Below are 21,572 nucleotides of genomic sequence, written 5' to 3' on the forward strand. Positions count from 1 at the left end.
AATGGCTAGTATTGATGTAACCTATGGAATGATGGAGTGCATAGTCCGTCAAATGGGCTGACGATGTTCACTGCATGAAGAATGCATGAAGGTAACGTGCAAGTGAATTTAAAGCTTATCGAGATGTCCAATGTCTTTTAAATATGTGAATAGAAAGTTCATTGCAAGTCTCTGTTGCTTAAGGCAGGCTAAGGGACCTAAAACTTAGTTCATTGTTAGGGGCACTGAGCAGAGCTTCTGCATGGAATGTTCATAGTACGCACGCTCGTTAGCATACGCAGGGAACTCAAGCAAGATATGTTCCACAGTTTCTATCGAGGCACAGTTGTCACAGTGCGGACTGCTCATTTGTCTAAAACGGTATCGCAAGCCGTTTGTATATGCAGCATTCAGACGAAGTCGATGATAAAGTGTTTCCAGATGCCGAGGAATTCTGGGTGGGAGTCTTGATCTAAGATGTGGGTCGATTGAGTGAAGAAATTGGTACTGATGTGTCGGCAAACTCCAAAGCCGATAGGTTTATTCGGAAGCAAAACTTTTAGCCATTTGGGACGCCTAAGATTTCGTGAAAAAAGTTCGAATGTATCTCCGATGTTGATGGCCCTTACGGGCCGCTTCATCTGCTTTTTCATTAGCCTGAATGCCACAGTGAGCAGCTACCCACTGAAATGTTATGCAGTGGCCTGCGGCAATAGCTAAATGATGTAGATATCCGATGTCCAGGGAAACTGGCTGGTGATTCGTTTTCTTCAGCAGGTTGGCCAGGATCTGCAGAGATGCTTTTGAATCGGTGAAGATAACCCAACGGCCGGCGGTACGGCGCAGGATGTAAGAAACAGCTCCCTAATGCCGTGAAGCTCAGCTGACGTAGAGGATGCCCTCCGCTGCAGCCGGTAAGAAAGGGCATGGCCTGTTGAGGGCGCATAAAGGCCACATGAAGAGGTTTCTTTAGTAGTTGAACCATCGGTGAAGATATGGGTGTGCTGCCTATATTCCTCCGTTAAGTAGGCGAGAGTAGTAGAGAGAGGCGAGAGAGAGAGGCAGAAGCGCTGCCTGTGGCATGCGGCTCTTTGCATTCACACCTGGAACAAACTTCTTCACCTTTAGAGGAGAGAGTGTCCATGGAGGAAAGGCCAGAGGTAGTAGTTTCTGTGGCTGATTAATAGTAGGGATGGGCAGGAGCTGCACTGCCTGGCCAAAGCTAGAGTTGCTGAGAGTTAGGCGGACACGCTGCAGGAAGTGCTTCTTCCCTTGAAGAACATGGCGGAGATGCGTACGCATAGTTTCCAGGGCGGCAATCACCTCTAGTGGGAGACATTTTGCCTCCGCTACTGTTCCTGATGCAGAGGAACCAATGGAGTGCATATTGCAACCGCGCAAAACGACGCAAGACGAAGAGAGGAAAGCACAGGGCAAGACGCCGAACTTCAACTAAAGTTTACTACGGGAAAACCACATTTATACAGGAACCGTAATCACACCTGATAAACAGCCGAAACCATCAAATAACACAGGCACGAGGGCGCGCGTGGCACAAGTTAGCATCTAGATAGTTTAACTCTTTCTTAGATAAAGATACTGAAGTGGAGCTGATGCAACGGTCATTTTTTTTATGCAGTAGGCTTCGAAGATTCCCCTGCTAAGCTGGGTCGTCAATTTTTTTAAGACAATTGTGTCGCGGAACCTGGGTGTGCAATTACTACAATGGCGACAATGTTTTGCCAGTTCCCCGCCTCCCGCCAATGATTCAACAGCGGTGCGATGCTCCTGAAGTCTGACATTCAGGCATCGTCCAGTTTGCCCTATGTCGAAATTCCCACATGTGAGGGGTATTTTGTACACCACCCCCGTTTTGCAGGGAACGAACCTGTCTACGTGCTTATTGCGGCACTCGTTCTTTTTTCCCTTTCCCTGCACCATATCGCACATGCCCGAAAGCTTTTTGGGCGCCGTGAAGACCACCGGGACATCACATTTCATGGCCACTTTTTTGAGGCGATGGGAGATCTGGTGGAAGGATGGCATTGCCACGGGTCTCCGGCGTTGCGGTTCTTCACTTGGGCTGTGCTTCGGTGGGCAACGAGCTTCCTTGGCAAGGGCTTCTATCACCGGGGTGACCATCTCTCGAGGAAAACCGGCACTACTCAGACGTTGTAACTGAAATCGCACGCTATCCTGCATTTCATGTGGGCAAGACTTATCAAGAGCAGCGCGCAGGCAGTTTTTTGCTATTCCCCTTTTAATAAGCTTTGAATGAACTGACTGGTGGTTTAAAATACCTTTTTTTGAGCGAGGCTGGTACCCCCAACACACCTGGGTTCCACTAGCACTCGTCACAATGCATGTTTCCAAAAACTGCAAGCATCCCTGCGATGGCAACTCATGGGTGAATTTCAACCCAAAGGCACACTCACTTAAGATTTTAAGGATTCCGTTCACTACTGTAATGACCCCTTCTGGAGATACCCGTTTTAAGAAAATGGCATAATCGTCAACATATCTAAAAATCTTAGCCGAGTGGGCTGTGTCGAGGCTTGCAGCGATTCGCCTGTCACAATATGATAAAAAGATGTCACTTAACAATGGGGCAATACATGAACCAATGCACACACCATGCTTCTGAATGAAATTATTCCCCTCAAAATTAACTATAGTCGCAGAAAGATAAAAACGGAGCATTTCCACAACGTCGTCCACACTCATGCCACATGCGTTCTGAAAGGCCACTGAGCCGTAGTCATCTATGGTTTCCTTAAGAGCACAAAGCAGTTTGTCTTGTGGTATGGAATAAAAAGGTCAACAACGTCAATTGAAAAAGGAAACAACGATTCACCTGTGTTAACATGGTCACTAAGAAATAGGATAAGATCTTCAGAATTCTTAATCAAGAACGGGTCCTCAAAGCTGAGCATGCGTAAGTGTTTTTGAAGAAACTTCGAGATTGCGCCCTGCCACGTATCACGTTCGGATACAATGGCTCGGAAAGGAACATCTTGTTTGTGGTTTGGTTTTGTGGTTTGGTTTTGTGGGGTTTAACGTCCCAAAGCGACAAAGGCTATGAGAGACTCCGTAGTGAAGGGCTCCGGAAATTTCGACCACCTGGCGTTCTTCTAGCCGCCGGCCGCGGCGGCTAGAATTTCTTTGGAGGAGAAATTCTTGAGGCCCGTGTATTGTGCGATGTCAGTGCACGTTAAAGAACCCCAGGTGGTCTTGTTTGTGGGTCTTTGCGGAAAAGAAAATGCTAAGTGCTCCACTGGACGCACCTTTCACGGATGAACAGAGCCTCTCGAGATTACATCTTTCACACAAACCAATCGCTAGTTTCTTCAACTTTGCGGCGCTAAACTTTGAGAGGGAGAAGTTTTTTGCAACAGCTTCTCTCGCTTTTTGACGATATACTGAATTAGGCAGAACAGCAAAACTACCCTATTTATCCAAGATCATTAAGGCCAGATCACTCTGCTTAAGGTACTCAACAGTCTTTTTTACATGAAGTTTTTGTTTCGGTTGCGAGCGCTTCGTAACAAGGGAACTTACACCTTCCGAAACACACCAGCCTTTTTCCTCCTCTGGGGCACGTCTAGCGATATTTTTGACAAGCGACAAAAGCTCTACCGGGGAATCCTCAGGTTCTGTGCAGAACTTGGGACCTTTAGACAACACCGAATCAACATATGTAGGTACACCACAGCCACTAATGTATGACACTTTACCTGGCTTCGGATTAATCTTTTTCCGACTTTTTACCCAATCGAGGAGCCCGGGAAGGCATAGGGACCACAGAAATTCAGTAGTAAAGCTACACTCTAGAGAGTTCTGTCTATACACTGCATCACAGTTCACCGCTCCGCCGACTTCGGATGCTGCGAGGACCCGTAGGCAACCTTGAAGATGTCGTACTTGCCTCCATAGTTCGGACCGTAGTATCTTCATCTTCAAAAACACCTACGCATGCTCAGCTTTGAGGACCCGTTCTTGATTAAGAATTCTGAAGATGTTATCCTATTTCTTAGTGACCATGTTAACACAGGTGAATCATTGTTTTCTTTTTCAATTGACGTTGTTGACCTTTTTTATTCCATACCGCAAGATAAACTGCTTTGCGCTCTTAAGGATACCATAGATGACTACGGCTCAGTGGCCTTTCAGAACGCATGTGGCATGAGTGTGGACGACTTTGTAGAAATGCTCCGTTTTTATCTTTCTGCGGCTATAGTTAATTTTGAGGGGAAGAATTTCATTCAGAAGCATGGTGTGTGCATTGGTTCATGTATTGCCCCATTGTTAAGTGACATCTTTTTATCATATTGTGACAGGCGAATCGCTGCTAGCCTCGACACAGCCCACTCGGCTAAGATTTTTAGATATGTTGACGATTATGCCATTTTCTTAAAAGGGGTATCTCCAGAAGGGGCCATTACAGTAGTGAACGGAATCCTTAAAATCTTAAGTGAGTGTGCCTTTGGGTTGAAATTCACCCATGAGTTGCCATCGCAGGGATGCTTGCAGTTTTTGGACATATGTATTGTCACGAGTGCTAGTGGAACCCAGGTGTGTCGGAGGTACCAGCCTCGCTCAAAAAAAAGGTATTTTAAACCACCAGTCAGCTCATTCAAAGCTTATTAAAAGGGGAATAGCAAAAAACTGCCTGCGCGCTGCTCTTGATAAGTCTTGCCGACATGAAATGCAGGATAGCGTGCGATTTCAGTTACAACGTCTGAGTAGTGCTGGTTTTCCTCGAGAGATGTTCACCTCGGTGATAGAAGCCCTTGCCAAGGAAGCTTGGAACTGAAGCACAGCCCAAGTGAAGAACCGCAACGCCGGAGACCCGTGGCAATGCCATCCTTCCACCAGATCTCCCATCGCCTCAAAAAAGTGGCCATGAAATGTGATGTCCCGGTGGTCTTCACGGCGCCCAAAAAGCTTTCGGGCATGTGCAATATGGTGCAGGGAAAGGAAAAAAAGAATGAGTGCCGCACTAAGCACGTAGACAGGTTCGTTCCCTGCAAAACGGGGGTGGTGTACAAAATACCCCTCACATGTGGGAATTGCTACATAGGGCAAACTGGACGATGCCTGAATGTCAGACTTCAGGAGCATCGCGCCGCTGTTGAATCATTGGCGGGAGGCGGGGAATTGGCAAAACATTGTCGCCATTGTAGTAATTGCACACCCAGGTTCCGCGACACAATTGTCTTAAAAAAATTGACGACCCAGCTCAGCAGGGAAATCTTCGAAGCCTACTGCATAAAAAAAAATGACCGTTGCATAAGCTCCACTGCTGTATCTTTATCTAAGAAAGAGTTAAACTATCTAGATGCTAACTTGTGCCACGCGCGCCCTCGTGCCTGTGTGATTTGATGGTTTCGGCTGTTTATCAGGTGTGATTACGGACTCTGTATAAATGTGGTTTTCCCGTAGTAAACTTTAGTTGAAGTTCGGCGTCTTGTCCTGTGCTTTCCTCTCTTCGTCCTGCGTCGTTTTGCGCGGTTGCAATATGCACTCCATTGTCAACCACCAACTAGCCCGCCTTCACTTGTTGCAGAGGAACCCTTGGGAGGCCAAGGCATATTCGGAGGCAGTTGTTCCGTGCGGCAACGAGAGACTTATTGCTTGATGTAGATGAGAGAGAGAGAAAGGAATTTTAATGAGGGAAAGGTGGAGAGGTCGGCCGGTGGTAACATGGCCCTGGCCTGCTACTCCACACAGGGGAAAGGGAAGAGGAGGAAAAGGAAAGTGCGAATGGAGGCTGATGATGGCATAATACAATGAGTTTCACGGGTGATGTCCACACACGCACGCACACGCACGCACACGCGCACGCGCACACGAGCACGCGCGCACGCACACGCGCACGCACACGCGCACGCACACGCGCACGCACACGCGCGCGCGCGCGCACACACACACACACACACACACACACACACACACACACACACACACACACACACACACACACACACACACACACACACACACACACACACACACACACACACACACTGGCTGGCACTCGCATCGCGGTTAGTAGACGCACATAAAACTCATAAAACTGGTGTCCGCAACAGAAACACCGACACATGTCATTAACCATGTAGGTTGTGTACAGGCAGTCACAGACGAGTATCCAGGCCTGTTTCACACAAAAAGTTGAGCAGGGCCTTCATCACACGCCACCAATCAGAACGTCTCATCCTGGCGCCCAAAAGTGTTTCCTCAGAGAGAGGGCGAGAGTCCAGTTGTTTCACGGTCGCCTCCAATGTTCTTGCAGCAGTATAGTTCGGGAACTCGCAAAGAAGGTGTCCAATAGTCTCTGGAGTGTGGCACTGTGCGCAATTTGCGTTACTTTCGATGCCGATCTTGTGAAGATAGTGTTTGGTGTAGGCAACGCCAAGCCGTAGCCGGTGGAGTAAATTCCCATGACGTCGCACCACCATAGATGGCAAATGTAATCGTGAGCCAGAGTCAAGCTTACAGACGCGGTCCTGTTGATGACTCGAATCATGCCAGTGCGACTGCATTCCAGCTTGCATTAAATGCGCCAACAAGGCTCCAATGTCTGATCTAGAAAAGGCTATCTCAATGAAAGCACCATCACTATGTGCCATCCGAGCTTCGGCGTCAGCACGCTCGTTTCCCGCTATGCCGCAGTGGCTCGGTATCCATTGAAACTTTATGATATGGCCGCTGTGGAAAGCTTCGGCTAACAAAATCACAATCTGTTGAACCAGCTGCTCGCATGCCCTTGGTTTTAGATAAGTTTGTACGACCTGCAATGCCGATCTCGAGTCGCAGAATATAGTCCATTGCTGCGCTGGCTGGTGACCAATATAAAGGACGGCTTCTCGTATGGCTGCCAATTCGGTTGCCGTAGAGGACGTTTTGTGCATGAGCCTGAAACGGTGACATGAGGCATTTCCTGGCACTATCACCGCTGCAGCTGAAGAAGTGGTCGTCACGGATCCGTCCACGAAAACATGCTGGGTGTTAGTATACATAGATGTAATGTATGACAGCGCCAGCTGTTTCAGTCCGACTGTTGGAATGTGCGTCTTCTTTGTTATCCCTGGGATTGTTGTCCGTATAGATGGTTTTGCTACTGCCCAAAGTGGCACCTCCGCAATCTGGTGTGGCGCGTAGTTCGAAGGCACCGCATTGCACTGCATCCAAAGGGCTCTGGAAAAGGCTGCACCTGGACGCACCGCACTAATGTTGGTCAGGGGGTGATGACGATGCCTGGTCAGATGCCGCAAATGCACACGAAGTGGCTCCTGTTGAAAACAAATTCGTGCTGGGCAGGCGCGGGCCTCAAAAAATGTGCCCCATGTAGAAGTTTTACATGGCAAACCCAAGCATACTCTTAAAGCACGAGCCTGCGCGCTTTCAAGCACACGCAGGCCTGATAGTCTGACCCCCGAGAGAACGGGTGCACTGTATCTGAGAAGACCGACTACCAGCGCCTGGTACACGTGTAGTAAAGATCGCTTAGAGGGACCCCAACATTTTCCTGCCATAAGCCGCACAATGCTTGCAAAGCTGTCGAGCTTTTTCTTGAGCACAGAAATGTGCTTCGTCCAGGACAGGTCACGGTCTATCGTAACACCTAAGAATTTGTGATGTGTTACGTATGGAACAATTTGCCCGTCGATTGTGACCGGATACCACGCCATTAAATTGCGTGTGAAAGCCAATGTTACGCTTTTAGTTGGCGAAAGTTCAAGCCCCTGACGGCGCAAGTACGCAGACGTAATGGAAACCGAACGCTGCAATCTTGCTTGCACTTGGGGACGCGTGACACTTGATGTCCATATGCAAATATCATCTGCGTAGGCGGATATCGAAACAGTCTTCGGTAGTTGTTTGAAAAGGCCAATGAGCACGAGATTGAACAACGTTGGACTGAGCACTCCTCCCTGAGGAACACCACAAGCAACATGATGATCTGCTGTGTCTCCTTCAAGAGTCTCCATGTAGACTGTCCGGTTGGTCAAATAGCTTGCAATCCAATTGTGTAGACGTCCGCCTATACCACATTCATCGAGTGCATTTAGTACTGCATCATGCTGAACATTATCGAATGCGCCCTTGATGTCGAGGAAAAGAGCAGCAGTCAACCTGTGACGGCGTTTTTCATGTTCTACCGTTGACACGAGATCAATTACACTGTCGATGGCAGACCGGCCTTTGCGGAAACCCGTCATTGTGGAAGGGTACAGTCCACGTTTTTCAAGGAACCGTTCTAGACGGGTTAGCACCATACGCTCCATAGTCTTGCCAATACAACTTGCCAGAGCTACTGGTCTGTAGGATGTTAAGTCGAGTGGCGATTTCCCTGGTTTGAGCAAGGCCACAATGCGGCTTCTTTTCCACTGCTGTGGAACAGTGGCAGAGGCCCAAGAGTGGTTGAACAATTTTAAGAGGGCTTCCATTACCTGTGGGCCTGGATGACGAAGCGCATTGTATGTTATTCCATCAGGTCCTGGGGACGAAGGATGCGTACAAGCAGAAAGAGCTGCTTTCAGTTCTTGAATTGTGAAGGGGATGTCCAGTCGATCGTCCATCGTGGGGGGAGCACATCGATGCTGCCGAGGTGAAGAAGCGCTTCCGGCAATTCTCGAGCAGGAATCCTCCGCCACCTCTAGTTCTTGCCGTCTTTCATAAAGTGCCAATGCACGGAAAGGGTGTTTCTGCTGGGGAAATGTCGGCAGTGCTCGAACGACGTGCCAGATTTTGGAGAGTGGTTTGCGGGGATCCAATCTGCTGCAAAATGACCGCCACCGTTGTTTGCCTAGGTTCTCCAAATAGCGCTGTATTTGCTTCTGGGCACGTCGAGAGGCCCGCAGATCCGAGACATCCTTTGTCCTCCGGTATTTTCTTTCTGCGCGCCGACGAATCGCCCGAAGCTGCGCGTAGATCACATCCACTGGAGCTGTGGAATTGGGCGCTGAGATGTTGCGCGTTGTATCTTGCATGGCCGAAATAATACGCTGTTCCACATCTGTTGGATCAGCGAGGTTCCCACAGGTTTTTTCTAGAACAATGCGGAAAGCACTCCAGTCGGTGCAACGTATTTTGGCATTTGGAAGACGGTGAAACCACCGTAGCTGCACATACGTTGGTATGTGGTCACTTCCATAAGTTTCAATATCAGCACACCACGTTGCGAACGATGAGAGGCGCCTGGATACAAGTGCAAGGTCCAGGCAGCTGCTGTAGGTAGTCCCGCGTAGAAATGTCGGCGTGCCATCACTGAGCAAAACAAGGCCTGCATTGTCCATGAACGTGGCGATATCCCGTCCTCGAACGTTCGTAACGGCGCTTCCCCAGCCGTGGTGATGCGCATTGAAATCTCCTACTATTATATGGGGCTCCGAAACGCTGTCGAGTAGCGATTGTAGTCGTAGGGCATCAAATCGACCCCTTGGTGGTATGTAGCCACCTATAATAGAGATTGTGCGCCCATTCAAAGTCACAGTGATTGCTACATATTCGTTGCTACTGCCCCCAGGAATTTGATGCCGAAGGTAAGTGAGGTCACGACGGACGCATAGTAGTACCTTGCTCAAATGCTCAGCCGCTTCAGAGAGGAAACTTTCATAACCGGACAGTCGAAAAGGAGATGTGATATTAGGCTCACATATTACAAGCACTGGAAATCGGTACTTGAAAATCCTCTGCCTGAAATCTGCTAGGCGGCCTCGCAGACCTCGAGCATTCCATTGTAATACTGCCGATCGAGAGATTCTCTCCTGTAGTGAGGGTGCTGACGACGGTAGAGCCATAATTTTTGACTGCTATTAAAGGGCGGCAAGCACCGGTTCAATAGCGTCTAAAATTTGGACAGCAGCCTTAGCCATTGGCGTGTCCATTCCAGCAATTATCAGCCGTAAGGTGCCTATGAGCTGTTTCAGCATCGCCCTGATTTGATCATCTGTTGTAGACGCATCTGGCGGACGCACAGGCGGACGTGTCACAGAGCTTACAGTACGCGATGGTAGAGGTGGCCACTCCGCGGAGTCCTTCTGGGTGGTTGACAGTCTTGGCTCTTGCGGAGCTGGAGGCGGTGGCTTCTGCGCGGCAGAGCGGTCTCGGTCCTCCTGATGTATTGACACTTCATTTACTGAGCTCAATTTCTTCTGCCGGTTTCGTGTCCTCCTCCTGGAGCGACGTACCGCGATTGCTGCTTCTCGGTGAGTAGAATGGTCTCTCACCATTTTCTTCAAGATCTTCATCTCTGTTTTCACCTTCGGACATTCCCTGGACGTTGCCTCATGAGGACCTTTGCAGTTGGAAGAAACTGGAGGCTCAATCGTACATGTAGGTCCCTCGTGCACGCAACCACAACGCGGACATGCTTTCGTGCTCGTACACGCAGCACTTACATGTCCAATCTTCTGGCATTTTCGGCACTGCACCGGTCGGGGCACATAAGGACGCACTGGGTGCCTCACAAAACCCACTTTCACATGGGATGGTAAAGTAGTACCCTCAAACACTAGTTTGACACACCGTGATTGGCCGAAACGATGGATGTCAGTTATGCGAACAGAACTTGATAGCAGTTGCACCAAGTCCATATCCTTGATCTCTATGTCCACGTCAGAAATCACACCAGCAGTAGTGTTAAGTCCACGAGCGAAGAACGAGCGGACTCGTATGTTGCCAAGGACAGACGCGGTCTTCAACTTCTCCAGGGTGGCCCGGCTAGAGACATCAACAGAGAGGATATTCCTTCTTGCATTAATATGCACTTCTTTGACTTGGCCCGGAACCAGTCGTTCAAGAAGAAGAGTCAAAGTCTGCCTGTTGATGGAGTTGAGATTCTCTAAATCCTCAACAGGCAGGTATGAAATTGTGTAAGTGAGAGATTGCTCACTTACATTGGCCTCGTTAGCTGTTTTCTTGCTCACACTGTGTTGGTTAGGCATCTTCGTGGTCACAATGGACTTGTTAGCCCGCTTCGTACGCTCACTGGGCCCACACTCAGTCGGGGTTTTGGAAAGCTTCCTCTTCAGGCGCCGACTCACAATCTCGGTGTAGCCACCGTCGAACTCCATGTCATCCGAGTCGGAGAAACTAGACGACCCCTCCACAGGCAGTTCATGCGTGAACCTCAATCGCCCTCCCATTTCTTTAAAACTATTTAACACAGAGCTCGCAGCGTCTGTGTACGTCAATTCATTCTGTTTTTTAAAAGCTACCAGGAAATCGTCAACATACCTAAAAACCTTCAGTACCCCCTTCCCCGTTAAACTTAGTTCAAGGGCGCGGTCAATAGATGTTAGAAACATATTAGTACAGGCGCTACGCAGGATCCAATGCAGATCCCTTGTCTTTGGCGATAAAATTTGTTGTCGTAAGCGACAAACGTCACACCAAGATAAAACTCAAGTATCTTCATAAAATTGTCTATTGAAACCCCTGACGAGTTCTGAAATTGAACAGCTCCGCTCCCTTCTATAGCTTCTCTTACAGCTGCAAACAACTCACTGTGGGGCACAGCATAAAATAAATCTTCTGCATCGACGGAAAACACATACCCAATGGAAGCATTTCCTTCTAGAAAACTAATAACATCTTTTGAACTCTTGGTATGAAAAGGATCAAGTACAGGAAGATTGTTAAGGTGTTTTTGCAGATATCTGCTTAGATTAAGTTGCCAAGTGTCCGTCTCGCTAACTACAGATCTAAAAGGCACTGACGTTTTATGCGTCTTCGCAGTAAAAAACACTGTAAGCGCATTCCTTTTACTGTTCGTAATGCTACTCGCAAGTCTGTCTAATTTCAAATCTTTGCACATCTGGGCTGCCTTGCCTTTCACTCTCGTGGCACTGGATTTCACAGCAACAAAGTTCTTGGCAATAGCTTCAACGGCTCTTACTCCAAACTCTTCCTCGGTGAACACGACAAAGCCGCCCTCCTTGTTGGCTTGGAGAAGCTGGAGGTTGTTTTTCCTAAAGTAGGACACTACTTTCGTCAAGGTATGCTTGCCAGTCCTTGTGCCACTGTTGCACGTAGATTTTGTTAACGCATCCACTCCATCCAGTAGGCATCTTGGTTTGTTTTCTTCAGACGTCTCTCCTGCTATACGCCTATTCGAGGTCAAGAACTCATGTGCTTCAAGTTGCGGCTCATGGCTGAACTTCGGTCCTTTGCTCAAAAGTTGGTTTACTTCTTCACTAGGAAGCTCAACTTTCCCCACTACAGTCATCGGTCTCTTTGGCTGCGTCTTGCTCTTCGTCACAGCAGTCCGCGTCACTTGATTGAGTGTGTGGGCCCACCAAAACTCCGTCATCCTTCCAAATAGGCGGCGAATTGCTTGGAGCTTGGTCTCTGCTAGCCATCTCGGATCCATGGTGTAGCATATTGTGAGCACATGGTCTTCATACCTTCTAATTTGTCGCCACAGCTGATCTTTCAAAAATCTGCACCACCGCTTCAGAAGAGGCCGCAAGTAGCCAAAAAGTGCACTCACTTCCGCGGGTATGATGTCCTTTCGAAGGCAGAAGGAAATGTATCTTGCCCGGCACGTAGACGCAATGATGATGGAAACAAAGGCATCCAGCTGAGAAGACGACAAGAAGTAACATACGAAAGGGCCCTGAGCGTTTGAAAGATGGTCTAGAAGAACTTTTTGTTGGGATAGATGGTGCATGTTGTAAGAAAAGAACATTTGTTAGGTTGGGGCAACCAAAAGGAAATAAAAATAATATGCCCCCGCCTGCCCCGCTTACGCACAACAGGCTCAACCCAATTGGAAAATAAAAGAGGAGGCCCGTAGGCAAGACATGTTTTCGCCACCCTTGGGTGGAAAAATAAAATAATAGGGGAAATGCTACATCAGCGACCCACAACCGAGGAAGCGGGCCCGGGGAGACTCCCCTGATCTCCCCTGGGAAGTAGCGGAAAGGATGGGATAAATGGATGGGAAATTGGACGTTGGATTGGGTTGTGGGAATTAGGTGGGATTGGGGACAGCAGGATTTTGACCAGATTTGGCTTGATTTGATCCTGAGTTCCTTTTCAGGCCTCCTTGAAGGGCGAGCACTAAGTACACCAATAGTGGGCCCTCGGCGTCGAACGTACTCCCACACCACAGAGAACGTTTTGCCGGCGATCTCCGACCGTCCGAGACAGGGAAATCCTAACAGGGGCTCGACTAGGATCCCCTCCCCCAAGCCAGGTTCCGCCACCCCGACCCACTCACAGTACTAAGAGACAGATATTTCGCAGCACTCGTTCGGTGCTTCGGCTCTTACTCCGCAGTACTCGCACACGCTGCAGCCATCCTTTCACGGTTTTCGCGGCGATCGAGACCGATCACCCTGGCAGAGTATGTGAAACTTCAATCCATACTCCCACTCTTTCATGGTTGAAGTCTCAGTTGATGTCCGCAGCGACATCACGTGCTACCACAAGGTATATCTGCACGAGCCCGGGCCAGGCTTGATGCCCGCCTGCGATTTCACGTCTACTAACCGTTACTCAGACAGCCGCCGGGCTTTCCCGCGTTTCGGAGCTTACTGGCCTCGGAGTTTGCTGCTACTTACTCCATCTCTTTTCGTGCTTTAAGGCCAAGGGCGGCTTCCCCAAAACCCAAGCTTGGATCGCCCAGCCGCATGCCCCCGCGAGGCACCGAGCTCTTCGTGATCGGAAACCAACGCGTCCGCGGCTGGGTGGTACGCCCTCGTACCGAGAGGGAACCGTGACTTTCAATTTTGCGAATTTTGGAACGACCTCGTCTGCCCGGGCGATCTCGTCGATCGGCAAAACAGCTAAGTCGGGACCGCGTCTACCGAGGCGTCAGCACTAACGGCAAAACGACAAAGTCCCGACCGCGTCTACCGCGTCGACCACGCCAAAAGCAAACAGCCGTTCTAGTCACCAGTTCTGCTTTTAAGCCGGATTCCACGTGCCCCGTCCGTCTCCCTTCTCGGACCTGCCCTCCCACTCAGGCATAGGGCATCGTGGGCGCGACACGCTCACAATGTCGCGGAAAGTCTGCTCCACCTTTCCTGGGGATTCGCAACCCCAAGAGTGGATTCCGGCGGATCCACCCACCGCTGTGCGTTGCACCGGAACAAAGCCTAGTAGCCGAAACTACACCGGCCCGTATCCGGTGGCAGGGGGGGCCACGGGCAGGCCGCACAGTCGGATTTCCCCCCCTAAGAAAAGAACATTGAATAGGTTGGGGCAACCGAAAAGGAAATAAAAATAATAGGCCCCAGCCTGCACCGTTTACACACAACAGGCTTAACCCAATTGAAAAATAAAAGAGGAGGCCCGTAGGCAAGTTGTAATTTGACCACCCGTGGGTGGAAAAATAAAGTATTAGGGAAAATGCTACATTAGCGACCCACAGCCGAGAGAGCGGGCCCGGGGAGGCTCCCCTGACCTCCCCTGGGAAGTAGCGGAAAGGGAAATGGGACGTGGGAAGGGAATGGGGACAGCGAGATTTTTGCTCTGATCCTTCAATTATCTCGACTCCATTACTGGCCCGCCTGGCCAGGGCAGGGAGAGCATCGAGATTGCCCAATGGTGCGGCCCCACTCACGGGATGCCCGACCACCCACCATACGCAACGGGCTCCGACCGTCGGAGACAGGAAAACCTAACACGGGGTCAGTAGCTACCTGGGGCTCCTCATCGCTCACTAGAAGGCTTTTCCCACCTGCCGGCTACTAGCCGTCGAAGGTTTTTCGCGGTTTTTCGGACACCGGAAGTATGTGTGATAGTCCCGGCCAGTGGACGCCCAGATCGTCAACGGCCTCGCGGCCTCAGATCCGGTCAGACTCCGGGGGGTCCATCTGTGCTTCCTCCAACCATCCATGCACTTATTTCCTCTCCTAGCTTACTCTTCTCCTACTGAGGAGAGAGTGTTCAAGGCTGGGCGACCGGGCCACTAACCAAGAACGTGGCTTAGGATGAGATGACCCGGGCCTACTCCACCGGTACTCCACACATCTTCGGTTTTCGCCAGACTCTTACGAGGCAGTACTAAGCCCTCATCCCCCGGCATCCCGCAGGCGGTTAAGCCTGCGGCCGGCCGGCCGCTTCCCCGAGGCGGCGGTCCTCAGAGCCTGGCCACTATGAACCCCCGCGCGGACCTGGTTTCTCCGTAACCAGAAACCGACGCGTCGGTAGCCAGACTTGCACGCCCCCGCGCGCAGAGGAAGGAAGGTAGCATGTATTCGAAAACCTTTTGGCGTTTTGACATGCCTTCCGGGCCGGATTTCGTGGGTCCAACCTGAGTATAAACCCAGGCCTGCCTCCGCTCAGGCATCGGACCTCACGTGCACGACTGGCCCTCACAGTCGTCTGGGAGTCGCTGCCACTCCCATTGGGGTTTTGCATCCCCAGAGGATGGGTCCCGGCCATCCCATCCCCACTGCTGGCATTGCACCGAAACAAAGCCTAGTAGCCGAAACTACACCGGCCCGTATTCGGTGGCGGGGGGGTCCACGAGCAGGCTGCACAGTCAGATTTCCCCCCCTAAGAAAAGAACATTGAATAGGTTGGGGCAACCGAAAAGGAAATAAAAATAATAGGCCCCTGCCTGCACCGTTTACACACAACAGGCTTAACCCAATTGGAAAATAAAAGAGGATGCCCGTAGGCAAGTTGTAATTTGACCACCCGTGGGTGGAAAAATAAAATATTAGGGATAATGCTACATTAGCGACCCACAGCCGAGAGAGCGGGCCCGGGGAGGCTCCCCTGACCTCCCCTGGGAAGTAGCGGAAAGGGAAATGGGACGTGGGAAGGGAATGGGGACAGCGAGATTTTTGCTCTGATCCTTCAATTATCTCGACTCCATTACTGGCCCGCCTGGCCAGGGCAGGGAGAGCATCGAGATTGCCCAATGGTGCGGCCCCACTCACGGGATGCCCGACCACCCACCATACGCAACGGGCTCCGACCGTCGGAGACAGGAAAACCTAACACGGGGTCAGTAGCTACCTGGGGCTCCTCATCGCTCACTAGAAGGCTTTTCCCACCTGCCGGCTACTAGCCGTTGAAGGTTTTTCGCGGTTTTTCGGACACCGGAAGTATGTGTGATTGTCCACTCCATTGGACGTCCAGTTCGTCAACGGCCTCGCGGCCTCAGAACCGGTCAGACTCCGGGGGGCCCATCTGTGCTTCCTCCAACCATCCATGCACTTATTTCCTCTCCTAGCTTACTCTTCTCCTACTGAGGAGAGAGTGTTCAAGGCTGGGCGACCGGGCCACTAACCAAGAACGTGGCTTGGGATGAGATGACCCGGGCCTACTCCACCGGTACTCCACACATCTTCGGTTTTCGCCAGACTCTTACGAGGCAGTACTAAGCCCTCATCCCCCGGCATCCCGCAGGCGGTTAAGCCTGCGGCCGGCCGTAAGGCCGCTTCCCCGGGGCGGCGGTCCTCAGAGCCTGGCCACTATGAACCCCCGCGCGGACCTGGTTTCTCCGTAACCAGAAACCGACGCGTCGGTAGCCAGACTTGCACGCCCCCGCGCGCAGAGGAAGGAAGGTAGCATGTATTCGAAAACCTTTTGGCGTTTTGACATGCCTTCCGGGCCGGATTTCGTGGGTCCAACCTGAGTATAAACCCAGGCCTGCCTCCGCTCAGGCATCGGACCTCACGTGCACGACTGGCCCTCACAGTCGTCTGGGAGTCGCTGCCACTCCCATTGGGGGTTTGCATCCCCAGAGGATGGGTCCCGGCCATCCCATCCCCACTGCTGGCATTGCACCGAAACAAAGCCTAGTAGCCGAAACTACACCGGCCCGTATTCGGTGGCGGGGGCGGCCACGAGCAGGCTGCACAGTCAGATTTCCCCCCCCTAAGAAAAGAACAGTAAGAACTGAACAGAACTGTTCTTTTCTTACAACATGCACCATCTAGCCCAACAAAAAGTTCTTCTAAATCATAAAAGGTGATAGCCGCACTTCAGGAGGCTGCGTATTCAGCCGCTAATCTTCGCATTCATTTGCGAGCGCCTGCGAGCCCGGCCAATGTGCCGCGTTTGTTGTGCGGCGAGCCTATCTTCGTCTCACAAGATGTTTGCAGCAGTACGGAAGGCAGAGCTCTCTCGTCCAATCAGGGCTGCAGGAAGACCAAAAATTGTCCCTCGAATATTTGAGGAGTGTAGGACTATTAATCAAACAATAAGCACAACAATTGAAAACATAGTTTCGACTAGTAGATTTAGATCGTACAGCGTGCTTCAATCACTGGTGAAATTAACAGACAAAACCCGTACGAACACAGCTCTGCGGAAGCTTGCTGCGAGGTAGCGATGCGTCGCCACTTTCCAACATGGCGCCGGCCGTGTCGGTTGTGCAGCCAGTGTGCCCTACACCGACAGTGCGCTGTTTTTCCAAGCAGGCCATCTCAGTTGGCTTCTTGAAGTGCTTCGCGTCGAGAACGGGGGCAGTTCAAGTACGAATGCGCTCATCAAGAGGACGGCAAAACTCACTCAGGTGAGTGAGCGAACCAGTGGACAACGCAGACGTTGAAGGCGGGCCGAGTGTTGTCCCCGAAGAAGCCGGCAGCGTTACAGTGATGGACAACGCGCCATATCATTCTGTGAAGCAGGATAAAGTGCGGCGGTTGACTAGCCTCAAAAAAGGACATACAGACTTGGCTGCCTAGAAAACGTGTCGCGTGGAGTAGCGACATGGTGAAGGCCGAGCTCATGAAGCTTGTCAACAACGTGAACACAGGTGGGGACCGATACCCTGTGGACTGCATCGCCGAAGCTGCTGGCCGTCTCTTTGTGCGCTTGCCACCCTACCACTTCTAACTGAACCCGATAGAGCTTGTTTGGAGCGATGTCAAGGGCTTCGTCGCCAGTCAAAACAAGACATTTAAGCTCCAAGACGTGGAGCCTCTGGTTTGGCAATGCATCATGCAAGTGACTGCTGAGAAATGGAAGAATTACATGCAGCATACTAGTGAGGAAGATGGGATGAGGAAACTGGACCATGTCATCGACGATGTGTTGACCAAGGACTACCTATTGTTGTCAACCTGGAGGACGACACAACCAGCAAAGCTGAATAGAGTTGTGATTAGAGATGTGAATGCTTGAAAAAAACACTGCAATTTTGGAAAAAAAATAACGTTTTTTTTCGTTTTTATCAGACGAGGAAAAATGGAAAGAAAGATCGGAAATTTCGTAATGCAATTTCAAGGTTTTATGATTGCTTGCTTTCAGTTTAGGTTTTTGTTTTTGCTTTGAAAACCATTACCGGGTGCATCGTTGAACGATTGGAGAGCAGCCGTCATGGCTTGTGCCAGGTAGTGCTTTTAAAACGTTCGTGCTACGAGTACGCTGGTTGAAGGCCAGGTCACATATAAGATCCAGGCTTGACAAAAACACACTTATACTAGAACTCACGGCTGAAGTAGAACAAAATAGCTGAAAATTCTACAGCGCTACACACACGGCATAAATAACATAGGCTGCTGTGCACGTAAGTGGTTTTAGCTAGATACAAGCCTACCTTCTTGATTTGCAACGTAGCAGAGTGCAGGACATCCGCTCCGCAGGAATTTTGTCCAGGACAGAGGTCTGGGACTCAGCGAAGCAAGTGGCCCTATCTATCCGGTGGCAAGGCCTTTGCACCAACCAGCCGCTAACTCGTCTGGCTTGCCGACTGCTGCAGATACCACCATCATCCGCCAGCTGCGAACGAAACTGGTCACGTTTCGGAAACGTCCATACAAGGATTCGCAACAGGCTTTCAGGGGAACGCGTTCGAAAGCTTGTGTATGTGCAGTCGAACCTAGCTGTCGACCCTGCTTCAATCCATGCTGCTGCGCGTAGTGCCGCATCCAGCGACATTGACTCTGAGTCCGATATGGAGTGACTTATAGATCAGTTTTCATGTTCCCTTTCTCGGTGCAATAGCACAAGAAGTTCGTTCCACAAATATCACATTTGTATCTCCATATTCGCCTTAAGTGCAAATCATTATTTATCTTCTGGTCAAATGTTTTAGGGGAATCCCCCCAAGGTGGAGTAGATTTGTAATGAGGGAGTAATTACTCATTGGCAACCACCCAAGCGCAGCCATACGGCTACAAAGGAAAGCTATACAGCTTTCTCAGAAACTTCGTAGTTAAAGAAAAATTCGTCCTGGTCCGGGGTTCGAACCCGGAACCACCGCCACACCGGAGCAGTCGCTGTACCAATTGAGCTAACCGGGACGGCAAGCTTATGGTAGGGCGAGAGCGAATTGATCAGTAACTCGAAGTGGGAAGAGTGTTGGTCAAATGTTTTAGGGGAATCCCCCCAAGGTGGAGTAGATTTGTAATGAGGGAGTAATTACTCATTGGCAACCACCCAAGCGCAGCCATACGGCTACAAAGGAAAGCTATACAGCTTTCTCAGAAACTTCGTAGTTAAAGAAAAATTCGTCCTGGTCCGGGGTTCGAACCCGGAACCACCGCCACACCGGAGCAGTCGCTCTACCAATTGAGCTAACCGGGACGGCAAGCTTATGGTAGGGCGAGAGCGAATTGATCAGTAACTCGAAGTGGGAAGAGTGTTGGTCAAATGTTTTAGGGGAATCCCCCCAAGGTGGAGTAGATTTGTAATGAGGGAGTAATTACTCATTGGCAACCACCCAAGCGCAGCCATACGGCTACAAAGGAAAGCTATACAGCTTTCTCAGAAACTTCGTAGTTAAAGAAAAATTCGTCCTGGTCCGGGGTTCGAACCCGGAACCACCGCCACACCGGAGCAGTCGCTGTACCAATTGAGCTAACCGGAACGGCAAGCTTATGGTAGGGCGAGAGCGAATTGATCAGTAACTCGAAGTGGGAAGAGTGTTGGTCAAATGTTTTAGGGGAATCCCCCCAAGGTGGAGTAGATTTGTAATGAGGGAGTAATTACTCATTGGCAACCACCCAAGCGCAGCCATACGGCTACAAAGGAAAGCTATACAGCTTTCTCAGAAACTTCGTAGTTAAAGAAAAATTCGTCCTGGTCCGGGGTTCGAACCCGGAACCACCGCCACACCGGAGCAGTCGCTCTACCAATTGAGCTAACCGGGACGGCAAGCTTATGGTAGGGCGAGAGCGAATTGATCAGTAACTCGAAGTGGGAAGAGTGTTGGTCAAATGTTTTAGGGGAATCCCCCCAAGGTGGAGTAGATTTGTAATGAGGGAGTAATTACTCATTGGCAACCACCCAAGCGCAGCCATACGGCTACAAAGGAAAGCTATACAGCTTTCTCAGAAACTTCTTAGTTAAAGAAAAATTCGTCCTGGTCCGGGGTTCGAACCCGGAACCACCGCCACACCGGAGCAGTCGCTGTACCAATTGAGCTAACCGGGACGGCAAGCTTATGGTAGGGCGAGAGCGAATTGATCCCTAACTCGAAGTGGGAAGAGTGTTGGTCAAATGTTTTAGGGGAATCCCCCCAAGGTGCAATAGAACAAGAAGTTCGTTTCACAATGTGACATCTATAACTGCATATTCGATTGAACTTAGGAACATTATTATTGATTGTTGTGCGGTTGCAATAAATCTGTTTTTGTCACGTTTTGAAAATTTTCCAATTTTTCATGAAAAAAACCCTGAAAAAAAACGGCTTTTTTCATGCCATTCAAAATTTCTTGAAATTTTACATCTCTAGTTGTGATGGGGACGATGAGATGAGCCCCATTAACGTGCTAACGTACGCGCGAAAGTCGGAGTACCGTCGCAGCGTCTCTCATGAGATATGGCAGACGCCGGAGCAGACGGCTCCGAATTAATTTTGACCGCTTGTGCGTTGACTTTCACGCAGCGCATGGGGTTGTTTTGCATTTCGCCAACATCGACATTCGGCTGCCCCGGCCTGCATTCGACCCAGCGTAATAGTGTAGTGACCATGTTGGAATAAATAAATTCATATACACATGACAGGAAGACTGAAAATAACTGTGACGTGACCACAGAGGAACTGATACAAACAGGTGGCGACAAAAAAAAAAGAAAAAGTGGGGCCAGTGCGTCTGGAACGGGCGTCTGCCTGTACAATAACAAACAGATGGAAGAATAAAAAAACATCAAGCGCCACCTGCTAGAGGTAGAAAGAAGCTAACTACTAGCCCGCCTTCTTTCATATGGATCGAGCCCCCTGGACAACAGGTGGATCGAGCCACAGGCGCGTAGGAACCACGGTGGAAGAATAAGCTGTGGTAGGAACACACTAATGTAGTGCGCGCCATCCTGATTGGACGAGAGAGCTCTACCTTTCGCAGTGCTGCAAACATCTTGTGAGACGGAGAGTGACAAGCACCGATCTTTTCGAGAAAGAAGACGTGAATGCTGCATAAAAAGCTTTCACCTCAGCTAGATGTGCTTGCCGCCACTCCATTGATAAATGCGTCGAAACAAGTGTAATAAATGTAGTCATGCCCTGTGCCGGTCGGTGGAGTGAACTGCTTTTCGGCAAAGGAACGTCGCTGGTGAAGTGTATCGCTCCCTGCTGTTGTGTTGAATCTAGTTATTAGCGCGCGCCTCTATTTTCAAGTAGAATGCAGTTTTCGCGTCTCTCGCTACATTCATAAAGTACTACGTGTCGCACTGTA

Source organism: Amblyomma mixtum, chromosome 5, assembly GCF_055824585.1.
Source record: "Amblyomma mixtum isolate Tamu chromosome 5, ASM5582458v1, whole genome shotgun sequence".
Taxonomy (NCBI): Eukaryota; Metazoa; Arthropoda; class Arachnida; order Ixodida; family Ixodidae; genus Amblyomma; species Amblyomma mixtum.